Source organism: Siphateles boraxobius, unplaced genomic scaffold (assembly GCF_051911475.1).
Source record: "Siphateles boraxobius isolate OS27281-9 unplaced genomic scaffold, OSU_SipBor_1 11, whole genome shotgun sequence".
NCBI lineage: Eukaryota > Metazoa > Chordata > Actinopteri > Cypriniformes > Leuciscidae > Siphateles > Siphateles boraxobius.
Genome location: NW_027508711.1, coordinates 802,945 through 821,025, shown reverse-complemented (window position 1 = coordinate 821,025; position 18,081 = coordinate 802,945). Strand labels below are relative to the sequence as shown.

At 39.9% G+C, this 18,081-nt stretch overlaps 1 protein-coding gene across 18 annotated transcripts in view; it reads right to left on the bottom strand.

Moving 5' to 3' along the window:
* celf4 (CUGBP, Elav-like family member 4) overlaps positions 1–12,009 on the bottom strand; it is a 117,705-nt gene extending 105,696 nt beyond the window's left edge. For 15 of the 18 annotated variants that reach the window (XM_077248680.1, XM_077248690.1, XM_077248692.1 and 12 more), the window contains exons 1-4: positions 11,725–12,009; positions 11,357–11,524; positions 5,244–7,257; positions 5,054–5,128 (exon numbers count right to left, since the gene is read on the bottom strand). The gene's annotated coding sequence lies outside the window, so the exon portion shown is untranslated. Of the gene's footprint in view, positions 1–5,053; positions 5,129–5,243; positions 7,258–8,337; positions 8,748–9,241; positions 9,318–11,356; positions 11,525–11,724 lie in introns of those variants that run through there. The other 3 variants (XM_077248668.1, XM_077248671.1, XM_077248670.1) reach the window with 3 other exon arrangements.
* Between the last annotated feature and the right edge of the window lie 6,072 nt (positions 12,010–18,081).

Below are 18,081 nucleotides of genomic sequence, written 5' to 3'. Positions count from 1 at the left end.
GCAGACGGGATGCAGTGACACAAAGTTTATTATGAACAGAAAACAAAACCCACGAGGGAGCAAACAACACTGGTAGGGAAAATAAAGACTTACAACACTAGACTAAGACTGAACAGTAAACTAGACAATAAACTCACAGCAGATAAAAGACTAAACAGCTCTTAGACAAAACTCTTACAGGATACTCACAAGAGTGATTACAAAGTATGAAACAACATCAAACAATGAACCGGCCCAAGACAGCAAACACAAGGGGATTAAATAGGGAACACTAATGACGAAGACAGGTGAAACTGACTAGACAATAATGACAAGACGAGGGTAACATGGGGCCATGTGCTTGTACACAAAACATGGGTCTATCATGATCCTGCCACAAGATTAGGAAAAATCAAGGACATGATGGCAGAACCATGACACATCTCCTCACTATCCGCTAGCTGCCTGTCCCCTGAACACACTGTAAAAAAAACGCGGTCTCAGCAGACACCCCAGGCTCCACAAACGGCAGCAAAAACAAACTGGGCTTACCCGCACCACGAAACATAACAAACTGTTCCAGCCAATAACTGATAAGAAGGGTTTGGGGGTGGGGTTTGGGGGGTTAGTGCGCAGATGAGGAGGAGGGAGGGTCTAGCTAGCCTTCGTTTTGTTTGACAATACTTTAAACGTCAACAAGAAGAGATGTCACCCGACATCGCTTAGAGCACCTTTAAAAAGGATTCTGTTTCATATAAATGCGTTCCGTTCATCAAAGAATCCTGAAACATGTTTCATAGTTTCCATAAAAAAATAAAGAAACACACAACCATTTTAAATATTGATAACAATAAAAACACATGTGAACTGATCCATTCATTTATGTCATTTTCACCTAGAAAGAAAAGTCTTGGTGTACATAGAAATACAACAATTATCATTGGAAAGAAAAAACTTTCCTTTTTACTTCAGTACATAGAACACAAATATGTTTCTGGGTCAGAGTGACTCAAAATGAAGGAGCATGTCGCATATAAATGCACAAGAACATTTTCACAATGCTTGACATAAAAATGCTGTTAAAACACTGACATATCAAGTGATTTATCCAAGCGGCAACCTTTCTGCCTCTCTTGAATCCAACACGGAAGTAAACGGACTTAAACTGCTATTCGTCGACTGGCCGCTAGAGACTGGATGCAAAAGAGAGTCATACCAGCCATGTTGAAATGCCCAACTTTACAGCAGAAAGAAATGTGTTTACAGCCTGGTACAAAAAGTGGTTTTGGTCTATATAGGTAATTTTACCTTTCATGACAACTGTGAGGGGGGGTGATTTTTTTTTATAACTCATCCGGTTAAATTATATTTAGCCTTGAAGTTCTGCATAATTAAGGGTGTGGCCACTTGAGTGACAGGTGGATTGCAGCTGCTGTCACTACAAGCCGTTTCTCTGCTGTTGTCACGTCACCTCAGCTAATCCTGCCTTTTTGCCCATTTTCGTTTTCTGCGCGGTGACGCGCTGCCAAGATGGAGATGGCCGGCTCCGCCCACTTTGGGCTTCAAAAATGCTCTTCAGAAACCTACGGGTGACGTCACGGACACTGCGTCCATATTTTTTTTACAGTCTATGGATTTATCATGAAATCACACACCCTCCCCTTGATTAAATCCAATCACAAGTGGTCACTAGAGATGCATTTGAAATGCACGTTTATATGTGTAAACAGCAATTAGTTTTGATGACCAAACATGATTGGATCACGCTAGACAGATGCTAACACTAGTCTAAACAGTGATAAAGTCCATGTGGTTCACAGTGCCTTATAATGTGTGAATCTCTGCCATCCTAACATCTAGGTTTATGTTTTTTTATAGAAAATTTTATCAGTATGCATGTTCCCAGTTAATATACAGCACTACCTTGGCATTGCTATCACCAAACTCCACAAGTTAAGCTACAGGAGCTCTTTAGCAGTTAAGCAGAATAAGCTATTTCAGCAACAGGCCAGACCGAAACAAACACGACAAGCAATTAGCCATTGACAATCTGCTGTTTCTGTTCTGATGTTTTCGTGTAATCTGTCAGAATCATCATCAGAACAAGACAGGAATGATTAAAAGGAAGGCTTTGTACAGTTAGGCTCCCAAAAACCCAGTTTCCTAAACTCACACAGCTGCAGTCTGTGTCTTTTGGCTCGGATTCCCCTGCCTTGTCAAGACACAGTTTAGAAGGAAAGCGAGATGTCAATACGCATTTCGGGAGAGTTGGGAAGCAGGCAGGAGTCACCTGGCTCACAGAATGACAGATGCCCCACCGAACCGTTGAGAGAAAAAGTGTCACTGAGAAACTCACAGCTGTCATGCACATGCAAAGATTTCAACATGAACATGACATCTATCTATCTATCTATCTATCTATCTATCTATCTATCTATCTATCTCAGAGCTGCACAATTCAAAATAAATTGAGGATCACAATTTTTTTTGTTTAAAATGATAACAATTCTGAATAGACAACTAAACAAAATAGCATGTAATTTACTAGAGGTTCTGAGAAAATGGTAATCAGTCTATTAAATAAATTATATATATATTTAATTAATTTGAATAATTTGAATGTTTTTTTAAAACAATTGGTTACTGGATTGTGTCATTACTGGATGAATCAGTGTTTTTGAACAAATCCCTTGAATTAATGGTTCAATGACAAATACACAGTTCTGCCATAAAACTGCCATAAAAATGGTGCAGGCCGATGGGTGTTGCATCTGCAGCCAATGAGCTTGCTGCTTAACATTTAAATGGCTGGTTGCAATTTACTATAGCAGTTTGCTGTACTGTAACATACAAAGCTTTGTTGAGGCAAACCTCAAAGTTTGTCTTGTTGTGGCTAAAAATATAATTTTGTATAATTTTAATTGTAATTCCAGTTGCAATTTTGCACCCTGAAACTGCTAAGGAATTGAAAGTGTATTCTCAATTCAATTCTGAATTGCGCACAAAACTGGAATCAATCCTGTACACTGTCGGTTTGCTGATTGAGGTAGAGTTTTGTTTTTGTCTCTTTAACCAAGCAATTTGGTATGCACCAGCAGCACATGTGACCATCTGCAAACCTGTATATTTGTGAGGTGAGTGACCAAGTTCCAGGGTCTGATGGGGTTTCAGGCAGCAGCACAGGCTGCAGGAAAGATAAGATTCCTGGGTGGGTTGTCTGCAGGCAAGGGCCTCTGCTCCCTCCTCCACAGGCCTGCGGCGAGGAAAGGAGGGGAGCGTTATCAGGGCAGTACAAGGCAGGCTGGGTATACACTTCACTCCCCCTGCTTTTTTTACTTTCCCTCTCAGTTTTACTTTCTCTCACCTGCCAGAACTGTGTGAATGAACGTGCACCCCATGCTGTGCCTTCCTGCCCACAGGAGCAATCTCCCCATTCGCCATGCTAAACATCTGCATGTTTCTGTTTGTATGTTTCAGCGAGAGTGAATTCAGAAGAGTGGAACTGCAGGTGGGAAACAATTGTCTCTATCCAGAGCTAAATATCAGTGCTGGGAGAATTGAGGAAAGAGGAAGTGTGTCTAAGTGAGAGTATATTGTGGTGTGTACAGCAGCAGCAGTACCATTTAAACTGATCCCAGTGGTGCTACTGGTAACGGAAGTAGATGAATAGAGGAAAAATCGAACAATGCATGCCAACTGACAGAAAGAAATCCAAGCAATCACTCCCCCATCGCAATTTCCTATTGATGAAAAATGAACCCACGTTCTCCAACAGCCTGCTAATAACAAATTAGCCTGTTTGTTAGGGAAAAATGTAATCAGCACGAGGAGGTGAGGAGACACTTGAAGGTTAATTGGAAGCAGCCCTTCTGTAAATGTCAACGGAAATTTAGGATCTGCTCTCAGTCGTTGACTCTACACTCAGACACCTAAGCTTCCTCAGACCTTGACATCGCTGGTTATAAAAGCCATCTTCTCTTGCTTCCTATCAGAACAAAGAGTAGGGTGACTAAAAAGATGGCAAAGAAACAAATATACTTTGTGTGGGAGAAGCTCTGCTCCAAAACCTAATGCAGAGAACCAAGACAAGACATAAATTTGTTTCAAAAGGAACTATTTGTGGAAGATGACATCTTTTTAACAAATTATAAAGCAGCATTATTATATGAAAAGTGAGAAGCAAAAGATCAAGTACCATTTCAGTTCAAACTTTCACTGTTGGCCAAAAACAGAAAGCTGGGGTGGTTAAGAAGTAATTTATGTGGAGCAATACTTATTGGTTGGAAAAGGATGGAGAACAAAGGAACTGGAGGTTGAGACCTATCTAAACGTGGAGTAAAAGTAATTCAGACTTGCTTGAGCAAGGTTTACTGTGAAATCTATAGCTAAATTTACCGCAGGGAACAAACAGACAAAAGAGATAGACTAGGCCAGTAAAAACATTAAGCGCTGGAGGATATTCTAAGATGAAAAAGGCCATTTTAATCTAAAAGCGAGCACTCGCACAAATGTTGGCAAAGCGAGTGTCCGTGCTGCCATCGAAATGACCTGCCCAGAATGCTGTTGGTATTAAGACAGCGTGGAAAAACACACAACCAATCGAAGCCAAGCCATCAGCCTCATGTGCCAGAGCTCTGCACATCACTAAAGCCGCCCAAGTGACAGCGGCTGTCAATATATCGATGGGATGTCAGGAAGTCTGTTAGGCTTCTGCCAAATGCAGACGATGAACTGCCAGCCCTGCGTCTATCTGCCCCATCCTGACGCTTTTCCGTTCCTCCAACTGCCTGAACCTCAGACACAGGCCATGATGAAACGGAAAACACCTGTCCTGTTCGATCTGCTGTATCAGCCGCACACATGAAGCCAAGTCGCACGGCCAGATGAACATGTAATGAAGAGAGAGGAATTGGGGGATGGAGTGAGAGTGAGTGCAAGAAGAGGTTAACAAGGTAGAAAGAGAGCAACTCCAGCTGCGCTAATGTCTGCCATCTAATATTTCTCATTAATTAGGCCCACAAACAATAGCGTTTCCCAGGCAACCACAGTTACTTAGATTAGACTGTAGACCGACCTGATACATGGAGATCTCGAAACACTCCAGGCTCCTGGAAATCTGCTGAACACACTGCAGCATCTCTGCAACACACTGAAGAGGAAACATCACAAAATGATGGATTTATTTGAATTGAACTGTGACAGCGAGGTGATGGATTCAGTTCTTGGTGTTAATGATCTCTTAAAATATCGAAATAATGTGGTACCTGCATGCTGCATCTGTAGGGGACACCGGTATCTGATATCCAGGAGATTTTATCGCTTCTTAATTGGTTGGGCACGAAGCATAGTCCACTGAAACACACACTTGATGCTTTTCAGGAAGTCACAACACTTTGGTCTTTAGAGAACTGCAGTTTTGCAAGATAAGGAGAAAGAAAATCAGAAGAAACAAATAAAAGGGAACAAAGTCCATAAGCCACTTTTGGAGGAAAAATGACTGAATAAACCATTAAAGCGCCATGTCACAAAAGAGACAATAAAATAATTTTTTTTTACACACAGAAAAACAAAAAAGTTATACCTGTACCCTTGAAACTTGTTGTTTGTATGTATCCATTTGTGCTCATACTGAAGCTCAATGTTTATGCTGCGTAATTGATTTAGAACTTTGTACCTCCAAAATCCGAATAAGTTCAAAAACAAGCATCTCTTAATCATCACAGAGGTTTCCAGACACAAATGGAAAACACATATTTTCATTTGGCTTCTTTGTGATGTTGTGCAACTGGGCTGTGATCCGTGTACGTGCCAGCAACATCTCAGAGCCTCTGCCAGCTAGATTAGCTCAGAGAAGCGAAGCAGAACCGTGCTTCTGATGCGCCGTGGACGTATGCAAATGCACGGGGAACACACAAACAATTCAATCACTTTCCTTCCTGCCTGGGATGCATGCACAGACATGATATCTGAAGTTTCAACAAGCTTACAGAAGCTAAGAACCAGTTTTAGACCCACAGAAACTTCCCCTGTAAGTTGTGTTTACAAAGTGCTCCTGTACCAGGCCCTCCAGAGTGGGAATGGTTAAGAAAATTGCTCCTCAGTCTAACGACTAAGCAGGTTTACAGCAAATATTAGACTTTTCACTCAAAACACCATGATGTGCAGGTGCTTTAATCCCCAGGAGATCTTTTCAGATTAAAAGCTCATCATTTAGTGACATCGTTTAGTGATATTCTCCAAGATCCCATCAGCCGACTCACTGTCAGCTAATTATGGCAACAGCAACACTCAAAACAAACTATATAGGGCTACCTTTATCATCACATCGGTGTTTGTTAAGAGTAAGCCAGTCCGTCTCAAGCTAATATGCGATTAACGACGCCCTGTCATCCGAACGTGCTGCCCGCATAATTGTGCCACTCTGATACAAGCTAATGATTTGATGAACAAATTATTGATCTAATGGTCTGGGCAGACGCACCACAGGTAGGGCGGTAAATAAATAAGAACGCTCCAGTTCTCCCGGATGGTGGACTCGTCAATCTTGGGAATTGCCTCTGGAGTGCTTCAGTCAGTTAACATTTTAGAAAACCGTCATCCCATTAATAATAAAGCCATATTAACATAAGTGAATTCCTCCACCGTGTAGGATTCACTGAGGCAGTTATTAAAGTCCAATTTGGCCCCATTAATAATGCATACACCTTTGACTCTCCAGTATCAAGATTATGTGGAATTACTGAGGGCATACATTATTTATCAGCGACATTCAATTGGGGACCTTGATGAGCCTTAATTGGTGGTTGGGGGTGTCATTAGGCTGTCTCTGATGAGACCTGTCAATCACCCCTCTTGTTCCTCTGATGCGGCCATACCAGCCCGTGTCCTCAATGCCACCTGTGCCACCTGTGCCATGGCGGATGACAGCAGCGACACCCCGCTATTGCCAGGTTGCGCCCTGCCCTCTCGCTGTTGTCCGTCAGACCAGTTTGAAAGGGTTTTGGGAGGGATTGGTATGCCACAGAGCAGCAGTATGGACACTGGCCCCTGTGTCTGTCTGACCCCTCTCTTTCCGTCGCTCTCGCTCAGTCTACCTGCTTTAAAAGTTAATGACTCCCAGCTCTTGCAGGGCATTCCAGAAGGTTGTGGGGCGGTTAGACATACAATGCATCATTCTCCCTGCGTCTGTCCTCTCTGTCAGTCAGTCACACATGTCAGGATGGGGACTTTGGGCTGTTCAAGGCACCTGCAGCACGTGGGTCACACACACAGTGAGAACTGCAGATGGAAAATCAAAAATGAGCATGGTTATTCAAACAAGTAGAAGCTGACGTAGAGTGTGATATGTAAAAGAACAATAAAACTTCATTATGTTCCCGGACTTATTTGGCAGACATTTTTTTTTATCTAAAACAGCTTACAGTGCATTCAATATAAATGTTTTTATAGTAGTTCCCTGGGAATTGAACCCACAACCTTGGTCTACAAAAAAATGCTATAAATAAAATAGTTTTTACAAGTCCCGATGGATATAATCAAGTGTTGCACTATATTATTTACCGCTGAATATTTAGTTTTACAGAAAAATAAGTCAAATCGCAGCCATGTATTGTGTGAATTGTGTTTCATGTCTGAATGAGATTCATGAAAATATCATATGCAATGCAAACAAATAAAAATATATGCAAATAATGATAAACATACTCAAATGTATTTAAAAAAATATATTGTGCTTACCGAGTCTGCATTTATTTGATCAAAATCCATTAAAAATAATACTGTGAAATAATATTACAATGTAAAATAACCATTTTCTATTATTATATATTTTAAAATATATTGTTTATATTCATGTGATGGCAAATCTGAATTTTCAGAAGCCATTACTCCAGCCTTCAGAAATTATTTTAATATGCTGATTTGGAGCTCAGGGAACATTTCTTATTATTATCAATGATGAAAAGAGTTGTGCTGCTCAAATTATTTGTTTTTCATGATTTTAATATTAACTTAAATAATACTTTCATTAAAAAAATGTCTCTCACACCAAACTTATAAATGGGAGATTTTTTTAGGTCAATATATGACCCATACTCTGCATGTTTCGTAAGATTTGACCTTATAATATTAGGATTTTAGGAGAATCTCATGTGTGTCAGCAGTCTAAATTAAAGTGAAATGAATGTAAAAAAGGGATGTAGCAGGGTTGATTCCCATGTTCAGACAGGATGCACCAGACATAAATCCACCGTGCTAACTCAAAGAATATGAACAGTCTGAGAATGAAAACAGGTAAAAAGTGAGGAATGGCAAAAAAATGGAACATGTGAAAAAGTATCTTGGCATTTGGAGATGTACTTAAATAAGTTGGAATGAAACATGGTTGATCCTGCTTATTAGCTGAGTTTCATTCACACAGATACACCCTGGGTGAACAGAGGTAGGAGGAATAGTTTCTCTTTCGGCTTCTGCACTTCCTGTCTTTCTTACAGAAAAAGAAAAAAAAAACTGATGAAACTGATGGGCAGAAATATGGAAATTTAGATCATTGGATAAGCACAAACTCATAAGTTTAAATAAAACACAAATTGCACTACAAAGATGTCAAAAACAAAGGCAAACAACTGCTATTTGAGAACAGTGATTTCTCAAAGAAGAAAAACAAAAGCCCTCTTCTTCTGCTACACCATCTTGAAGACACAAACAGCAGGGAAGCCAGATTCCAACTTATGTTGAAAAAAATAATAAAATTGGAACGTCAAAATCGATTTACCTATGACAACAACCATATGATTCAATGAATGTCTGTTTAAAGCTGTCGTTTGTTCACTGTTTATTTCACATTCCCAAATTAACTTGCTCACCAGAATCACAATGTGAGGACATTTTAGCCATTTCTGAATAAAAAAGGCATCCACTAAAGATCCTCACTGTCTCTATCCATCACTTTAAATGTTACCTACTCACCAATGGGATGCCATCGGATATAATTGGCAATTCATTTTAGGTCCTGACAATATAGTGGAGTAATTTTGCCCACATTCAAACAATACCAGAGCAGGATAAAGCCCATGTGTCAACCGTCCTCTCCATTATAGCGCGCACCGATTGCCTCATCTCCGTGGCCACCTCGTGCCCATAATTGTTTTCTGCCGCTCTTCCCACAGCCAAATTACACACAGTCCCTCCTCCCTTTGGCAGAGAGTAGTGGCGACGGCATACAAACACAGACACACATGCATAGTATACACAAAATCCTCACACTTCACTTATCTTCACTGTCTAAAGCTTAACGAAAAATGGCGGCCAGAATATTCGTGTTTTCAGGCACACGAACCTGGACTGATATATTCCGGAAACCGTTTTTTTTTTTTACAAAAGATGTCAAATAGATCTGAACAGTGAAAAGGGAAGATAATTTTATGTATTTTTAAAAGTTAGATCCTAATTCACCTTCCACTTGTAATCAAATATTTTGATAAGTGATCCGAGAGATAATAGAAAATGAGATATAATAGTTTTTTGATGTTTATACATATGCAGGAGTACTATAATGCAAAACTTTCTTCATAATGTTTTTTTTTTAATCATCCAGTCCAACAAAGCTGTTCTAGCACATTTCTAAAATTAACTTTTCATTTGCTTATAATCTGTCAAATTACCATATATCATATTCAAGGTAATGGGTAATGTGCTATACCATGAGACAAAACACAATTCAAGACCTTTGTAATGCGGGATGGTGAATTGATGCAACACTAAAACAGTTGATGAATCTCTGAATTATGAAACTGCATGAGAGAGTGCAGCAGTCCCTGTGCAGTCTGATCATTTCTAATCCATTTTCAAACATACTGTGGATCAGTTAGGTGTTATAGTTCTTAATAACATACAAGTACTGCATACATTGGCTCCAAAACAGTGGAACCCAAAAGGTGTTCATGTGAAGGCATGGTGGACACACGCTCGCGCACACACACACGTTTGGTTTTGATGTTTTATGGGGACTTTCCAAAGACATAATGAGTTTTATACAATACAAACTGTGTATTCTATCAAAAAACATAATTTATGTTTTCCTCATGGGGACCAAAAAATGTTCCACAAGGATTGCGGATATTGCCATCTTTGTGGGGACATTTTGTCCCACCATAACATAGGGTATCTGAACCCCCCAAACACACACACACACACACACACACACACACGCACACACACACACACACAGTTTTATATCTTTACGTAGACTCTTCATAGACAAAATGGATTTATACTGTACAAACTGTATATTCTATCCCTCTAAACCTACCATCGCAGAAAACTTCACTTCGTATGATTTATATTCCTCATGGGTCCTAACCAAATGCCCCCACAATGTCTAATTTTTCACTGTACTATTTTGAAGGGACATTTGGTCCTCCCAATGAAGGTTAAATAAGAACAAACACAACCCCACACCTAAACATGTATATACAGTATATGCATTCACACTTTAATGCTGCATGCATTTACATTTTCAGTGAAAGTGAATTAAGGGCTTAAAAAATAAATAAAAAATACAGAAAATTAGAATGCAAAATTTAATATTAAATACTGTCCGATACTAATAAATGAGAAAAACGATGTAATTTGACTGTTAACCATTATATTGAGCGTTCTTAATAGATGTGTTTGAGACAGACAGGAAGACAGACAGATACGTCTGATAGATACAGTAGTGTGATCTGCACACACACACACACACACACACACACACACACACACACACACACACACACACACACACACACACACACACACACACACACAGTAGTTATAGTTTTATCAAAACAATGATATGCATCACAAAATAGCATCAAAGGGGGTTGAAGGGGCCCATTAAGCAAGGGGATCTTCCCCAAGAATTCTACGGACTTCAAGTCCTCTGCCATTTCAGTACCAGACCCCTGGGAGGTATGGGAAGGGACCATCCTGGTGGTGGTGGGGAGGATGGAGGGGAATGTTGGCATCAGCATCTCAGAACTCAGACGTGTAAGTACCGATCTTTTATACTACGAGTATTAGAACACAATTGGTTAGATGAGAAAGTAATAACTAACATAACAATTGAGTCTTCCTGACAGAACTTACACTAAAGCTTCCATTTCAGCAGTTGAACGAACTAGAGTTCTGTCCCGTCTTTGCTGTCATTTATGCAATGCATAATTCATGTGTTTGCATCGCACATATGCATACATAACACGCAATGACAGTGTTATGTGCATTGGAGTGCATCCGAGCTTCCAACAGGGGATTTCGACTTCCTCTCCTCTACATTAAAGCTGCTTGGTTTATATTCCATATTCCGAGTTTTGCACAAGATTACCGTATTACTGACCTTGGCTGACTGCATTCATTTTCACAGAAGAGTCTTGAAGACGAGGAGGAATGAATCTCGGTGGTTGTGAAAAGTGGAAATACTCTGGTGTGATGCTCTGTGCTGTTTCTCAGGGCATCTCACCAGCCCAGAGAAAGGTGAGTCATTTTGTGGCCTTGTTAGAGGAGACTGAGGAGAAAGAGAGAGAGAGAGAGAGAGAGAGAGAGAGAGAGAGAGAGAGAGAGAATTTGACAGGGCTATGCTGTTAATTGCTTCTTTGCAGGAGGCTTCGTCTTCACAAGGTCCCTCTCCCCCCTCCTCGCTTTCTCATTGTACAAAGACGTACAGGAGGAGAAAGCATAGCGAAAGGATTGGAGCCTGCCACGCACCTGCCCCCTGAAGCCAGCCAAACACAGACAGACGCTTCAGTCCTTCTCAACGGGAGTCCTGCTCTGTGGTCACAAAACTTCAGAGATCCATTTCTCTCATCTTTCCCGTCGAATCTTGTTGTCTTTTGAGGATGTCAGTTTGTTTGCTGTTAAAATTTCAAACATCCAATCGTTTCTCAGAGGAAAGGTTTATTGCTCTTTCACAGCTCAAGAGACTCAATGGAATTCTCAGGAGTTTCATTTTCATTTTCTATCAACTCTGCTTCAGATGTTTTTTCCTAAACATTCTTTAGGAGAAATAAATAAAGACACAAGAGACAATTACTGACATGTATATATGTGGATAGAATAGCTGAGACGGTATATATTTATTTGAACTCTCTCTATACATAGAACTCTATATATATATATATATTTGAAATCTTATGTAACAACAGGATAACTATAACTATGACGAAAAACATGTAATTTTTCAATGTTAAATATAAAAGAAAGAATAGCAGAGCCCCCACACCACAACTATAACGATAACGGCACAGAGAACTGATATAGTTGGAATTGTTGGATTTTTTTTCCATCTAAAGAACAACTAAAACTTTGACAGCCAATCAGAATCCAATCCTCCTTTAAGGAAGTTGAGCATTTAAAGTGAACGCTTAAAATATAAACAGAACGATATTGTCTGCTGGCGTGGACGCTAAAATAGATAGATATCATTCTTGTTATTGGTGTGAACAAGCCTTTAATTTACACGTTTGATCAATTTAATGCACTCTTAAGAAAACGTAAAATATTAATTTGTTTTTGGACATTCCATTTAAATTCACTTGGCTCAAAACTCTAAAGAGGAACATGCCATTCAGTTTGTGCCCTTGTGAACATTCTGATCTGGATGCTCTGTACTAATAAAAAAAAGAATCTGAAGCAATCTACAAAAACACATCAAGTAAATCACTTCAACTCTCTGGCCACATGTTCCTCAAAGGAACACAACAAAACCAGTTGAAGGGAAGGAGTAGGCACCTATAAATAATGCAAATCACTGTGACTTGAACACAGGTCATGAGCTCACAATTCAACATGTGCTCTGGGCCAAAACTTCTAATGCTGCTTTTAAAATTTGGATCCTTTTCTGCTGCCATAAACACCTCTCAGAGCCAGTGCTGCATCATGCCACGTGAAGCCCACTCAAACCAATAATAACCTGTAACCTTGGAAACGAGGCACAGGCACCAATAATTCTCGGCACACACTTTCAACACGTGTGCGGCTGGTGCGACATGCTCCCTGAGTGTGAAATACAACAGGGACTCCAGCATTTTGAGGACAATTTCTTTTTAAGAGCCCTCCATTTGTATTTAAATAGAGATAGGGAGCTGAGGGATAGAGCGTGAGGGAAAAAAAAGGGAAAGAAAGTGGATCCATCTGAGCGAGCTGTGGTTAAAGCAGTGGCATAAAAAACTGTCAGGATTAAAATAGATCTGTGTATATCTGCAGACACATACGGGCAGACAGATCAAATACTGTATTGGTTCTTTATGGTCACTTAAAGTAAATGACCTCGTCTCATGGCGGTGTGTCCTAAAGGCCTTATTACAGCTGGCCACCATATGGACATATTCAAATGTGTCCTGATGTGTCCATTAGGACACATTCAAAACGTGTCCTGAGGACCCCATGGGGGTCACTTTGAAATCGCAGTAGGTTATGCTCTGGAAAAAGAGGGACATTTTGTATATATATGTTTGTGTGTGTGCACTGGTTGTGCAGGGCAGCCTTAATCCTGCATTTTACTTTTATAACCCCTGTAAAGGAGATTTATTTGCCTCTCATCCCCTTAAAAGTGAGTCTTTTATGAGTGGGGCACCGCAGTGGGCTTGGGTAAGTGATGCGCTATTGCTGCTTGGAGGCAGAGGGATGTCCGCAGGGAGCACAAGCCCTCTGAACTTGCGTCACATCTACATTCGGCCCCATGCTTCACCTGCATGCCTCTCTCTCTCTCTCTCCCTTTTCCTCTAGGGAGATTTAAAATAAGGATCAGGATGGATATTCAGCCTGATTCTTACTGCACGCCAGGCAGGCGCCACAGTGGTTCTCAACTAGTTTGGCTTAATATTGGATATTTGTTACAACAGTACTAAAATTATTTATCATGCAAAAACAAAGTAGAAACTATATATATATATATATATATATATATATATATATATATATATATATATATATATATATATATATATAACACCAAATTAATAAAATTAAAAAGATCCTTTCCAAAAAAGGAAAATTTACAATTTTGAGTCCCAAATGTCCCTTGTACTGTGATGGCTGCATGCTCTCAGCAACAAATAATTCACTGCCTTGTGTGCATCACTACGTCATATACATATAGCAGTAGGTACTGTATATAACGCTGCTTTCACTTTTGCTTTTCACGCTGCTTTCACGGTGCTTTTCACAAAACACAGATCTAATATACACATGCGATTTCTTAACTTGCTGTTTACGTTCACAGACATAACCGACTGCGCTGTTAACTTGGTGAGTTTTTGATATAACCTTGAGTGTATCTGACAGTGAAAGCGCAGTAAGACTTAGCGCAAAAGGAGAACTTATTTTAATACTCACGGGAAGCACCGTCTGATATCCAGCTTTCTGTGCACGTGCTTCGGATGTGTGTGCTCAGAATACCATATATCATAAGTTCAGACTGATATGGCTTTAAAACGCATGCAGATAAACTTTCATGATGATGAAGAACTGCAATGTCACGTGAGCGTGACCACGATAGAGATGATAATCAAAACAAAACAGATGTTTTAGTTTCCTAGGCATGAGCTGTAAAGGCTCTGCTCTCTTCTGGAAAGCAGGGTGGGGAGCAGCAGCTCATTTGCATTTAAAGATACAGGCACGAAAATAGCATTGTTTTTTTATCCACTAAAATATGGGCATTTTCAACATAGTATAATAAATGATCTGGGGTATTTTGAGCTGATACTTCACAGACACATTCTGGGGTCACCTGAGATTTATATTACATTTTGTAAAAAGAAGGATAATAGGTTCCCTTTAAAGAGATTAATACTTTTATTCAGAGAGAATGCATTAAATTGATCAAAAGTGACAGTAGACATGCATAAATACATTTGAACTTTCTATTCATGACCACGTACACACTGCAACTAAATTCGCTTGTCAATTTGGGTAAAATGCATCAGAGATGTTTCTCTCTTCTTTATGTGCAAGAAATCAGAGGGAGAGCAGTAGGAGCTCTGAATCATACGTGTTGCCAAATCTTGCTAGAAAAACAGAACAAGACAAAGCTCACAATTAACTGAAATAAATCCAAATGCTTTATGCTGAAACTAAGATCAAAATATCAAGACCTGCACTTGCTCACTTTAATAACTCCATAACCTTGATCGCTTTATGAGCCACGCTTAAACAACAAGCAAAAAAAGGCTTATAATTAGTAAACATGGCAACACTGCAAGTGAAGGTGCCTTTCCAAGCATAAGCAAAACAAGACGCCTCCGATGACTATGCTTTAGTTAAAACTGCTGAACACAACAAGTCTTTTGTGGCTGTAATATTTCTTTGATCAGAATAGCAGATAGCAAACACGCAAGATGCCAAAAACGTTGCTAGGGTTACCACAGTGTCAATCTCAGTTTTGGGAATGAGTCCTATTCCTTACACACACAGAACAATAATTTAGGGGGCGCACTCCTGCATTTAAATGTGGTTGTCACTCCTGAATATGTACAGTGTGTGCGTGGCCATTTGTATACTGGAAAGAAAACAATTCACGGTTTCCACAAAAACATTAAAGGCCCACTGAAGTGCCTTTAAAACGTGCAGCATTATTCAACGTATTGATGTAATTTCCACTGAAACAGGAAGAGAGGGCGGAAAATATCGAAAAGCTCCTCCCATTTTTAAAAATAGCCAATAGTATTCCATTTATATTACAGACAGCTCGGCCAGAGAAGTTGAGCTCGGTAAATTGTCCTTCGTTAATGTGCTGGTTCACGTGACACTAACCTGAAACCAGATTTCCCCACCAGCATGGATGTTATTTTGCACGGCTTGGTGAGATGCTGACTTTTTAAGTGACGATGAGCTCCAGGGAAGAGATAGTCTGCGGGCGTCTCTTCGGACTGGGGCATCATCGTATAACCACACGCCCTTGCACCCACGATAGTCGTGTTAAGTTGAAAGTATACTATTATGATAAGTTGAAGTCAAAGGCACGGTTTTCCCCATGAATTAATTGACGTCATGGAAAGCCTCAAAAGTGTTCCCATAGCGCTGAATTAAGCGCAGCATTAAGTGTAGGGAACAGTAAGGCTAACATTTTCATACTAAAAGCCAAAAACATAGGGGCTTTAAAGGGGAACTTGGCAACTCTAGGAATTTCTTAGCTGATTTTCACTTTTGTTGTCGCATGTTTTCTCAACGAGCTCCCCCTACAGCTGTGAGGCGTATATTTCAAAACACTGTCATAAAAAACTGACTTGCGGCACCCTCCTCCCCCTTTCTACCGCTGCTCATGTGCATTTGTTATTATCGGTGCCGGCCAACTTTATCGTGTGGAGCTATGTCTGCCGAGGTGGGTAATACATCATACACATTGAGGGCGGCATGTGCGTTTATGTCGAATTGCCGTAAAGCAGTTTGGGTTTCTCGCTTCTCACGAGACTTCCTATTTCCAACTTACCGGGACGTTAGTCCCCATGTTGCAAGGTTGGTTTTCCGCCTGGGCATGTTGGGGGGAGCGGGGAAAGTCACCATTTTCACCAGAACAGGTTATTTAACCATCCAAAAGATTTCTAAACGGTTTTATTAAGTTGAAAAAGTTGCCAAGTTCCCCTTTAAGCAGCACAACTGTTTTCAACATTGATCATAATAAAAAAAACGCCACAGGAATAAATTACATTTTAAAATATTAACAGAAAAGTTGTTTAAATAGTCAGAATATTTAAAAATATTGTACTGTAATTTATCAAATTATTGTAGTCATGGTAAGCATACGAGAATTATTTTAAAAACATTAAAAGCCTTACTGTACTGTATTGCAGTACAACTGTACTGTAGCACAACCTGACTTTGAGTACCATCTCGTGGTCATTTCCTGATCTCGTTCCCCTCTCTTCTCACCTATCTCTTCCTGTCTTTCTTTGAACAGTCCTGCCAAATTACAAAGCAAAAGCCCAAAAATATAACTTAAAAAAAAACAGAAAACACATTGTGGATGGCACAAATTATGCTGAAACCCATATTTATTGTAATCATGACTTTGTCTTACCTTGTGCAATTTTGTTTATGGTTTCACAGAGGAGCCTATGGTGCGCAAACAGTGTTGGTGTCTCGGACTAGTATGGTAATGGTCCTGTAATGATTTTGTGGCAAAGCATGAAACTATAAACGTCATGGTCATGCGTTCAACATAGAGAAGAGTCTAATGGAACTCACAGGCTTTTAAACAAAATATAAAGATGTTTCCTCCTCCTTTTGAAAAAATTATATTTATTTTGACATTTTAAAAGTGAATGATTATATGGTCCCTGTGAGTTTTAGTTCAGTTCACAACTTTTTTGAAACCCCACGGAGGAATTACAAGAAGGACTACAGAGGTGCTTCTACACAGAGGGGCTTCTACATATAAAAATAATCAATAAAAACCATGAGTAAAATAAAATAAAGCGTACTCCTTTTTTAACATGTATTATAAAATAATGGGTTACAACCCACCAGCTGAGAAACCTTCCTGCCACATACAGTAGAGGCCATCAGCATTAGCATGGAGATTATAAGGGGAGGACAATCCTGGCGGTAATGGTAAAGGTGGGCCGGTATAGTCACAGCCCCGCATGCTGTTGTTTGTCCCTGCTGTGTTTGAGTTGGGTGATCTTTCCACACTGCTGACTGCTGAGTGATTGATGATTAGACGCTTTCCTTCCAATGTCTAACACAATTAGAGTGAAGGTCATACTTAATTCTTCAACAACAACCACAACTATCATCGGCAGTGTGTGTGATGGTTTCCACAGAGCACTCTGTCAAACACAGCGCTCAGACTGATCCGGCTAGCACGACAGCTTTCCAAAATGGCTTTTTGCCTCTCCATTCCTCCATCCTTCTCTCATTTTTCCTATTTCCATGGCCTTTTCTCTTCATCTCCAGAGAATATGATTTGTCATGGTGACTGAGAGAGAGAAAGAAAGAAAAAATGTTTACTCCGGGAGAAAAAAAAAAGTCTCTAACGCCCCTTAATGTATTCTTTTAAAAGAATCGACGCAGTGGCACAGAAAAAGATTAATTTATCACGCCATCAAGCACAAGAACCACTGTTGA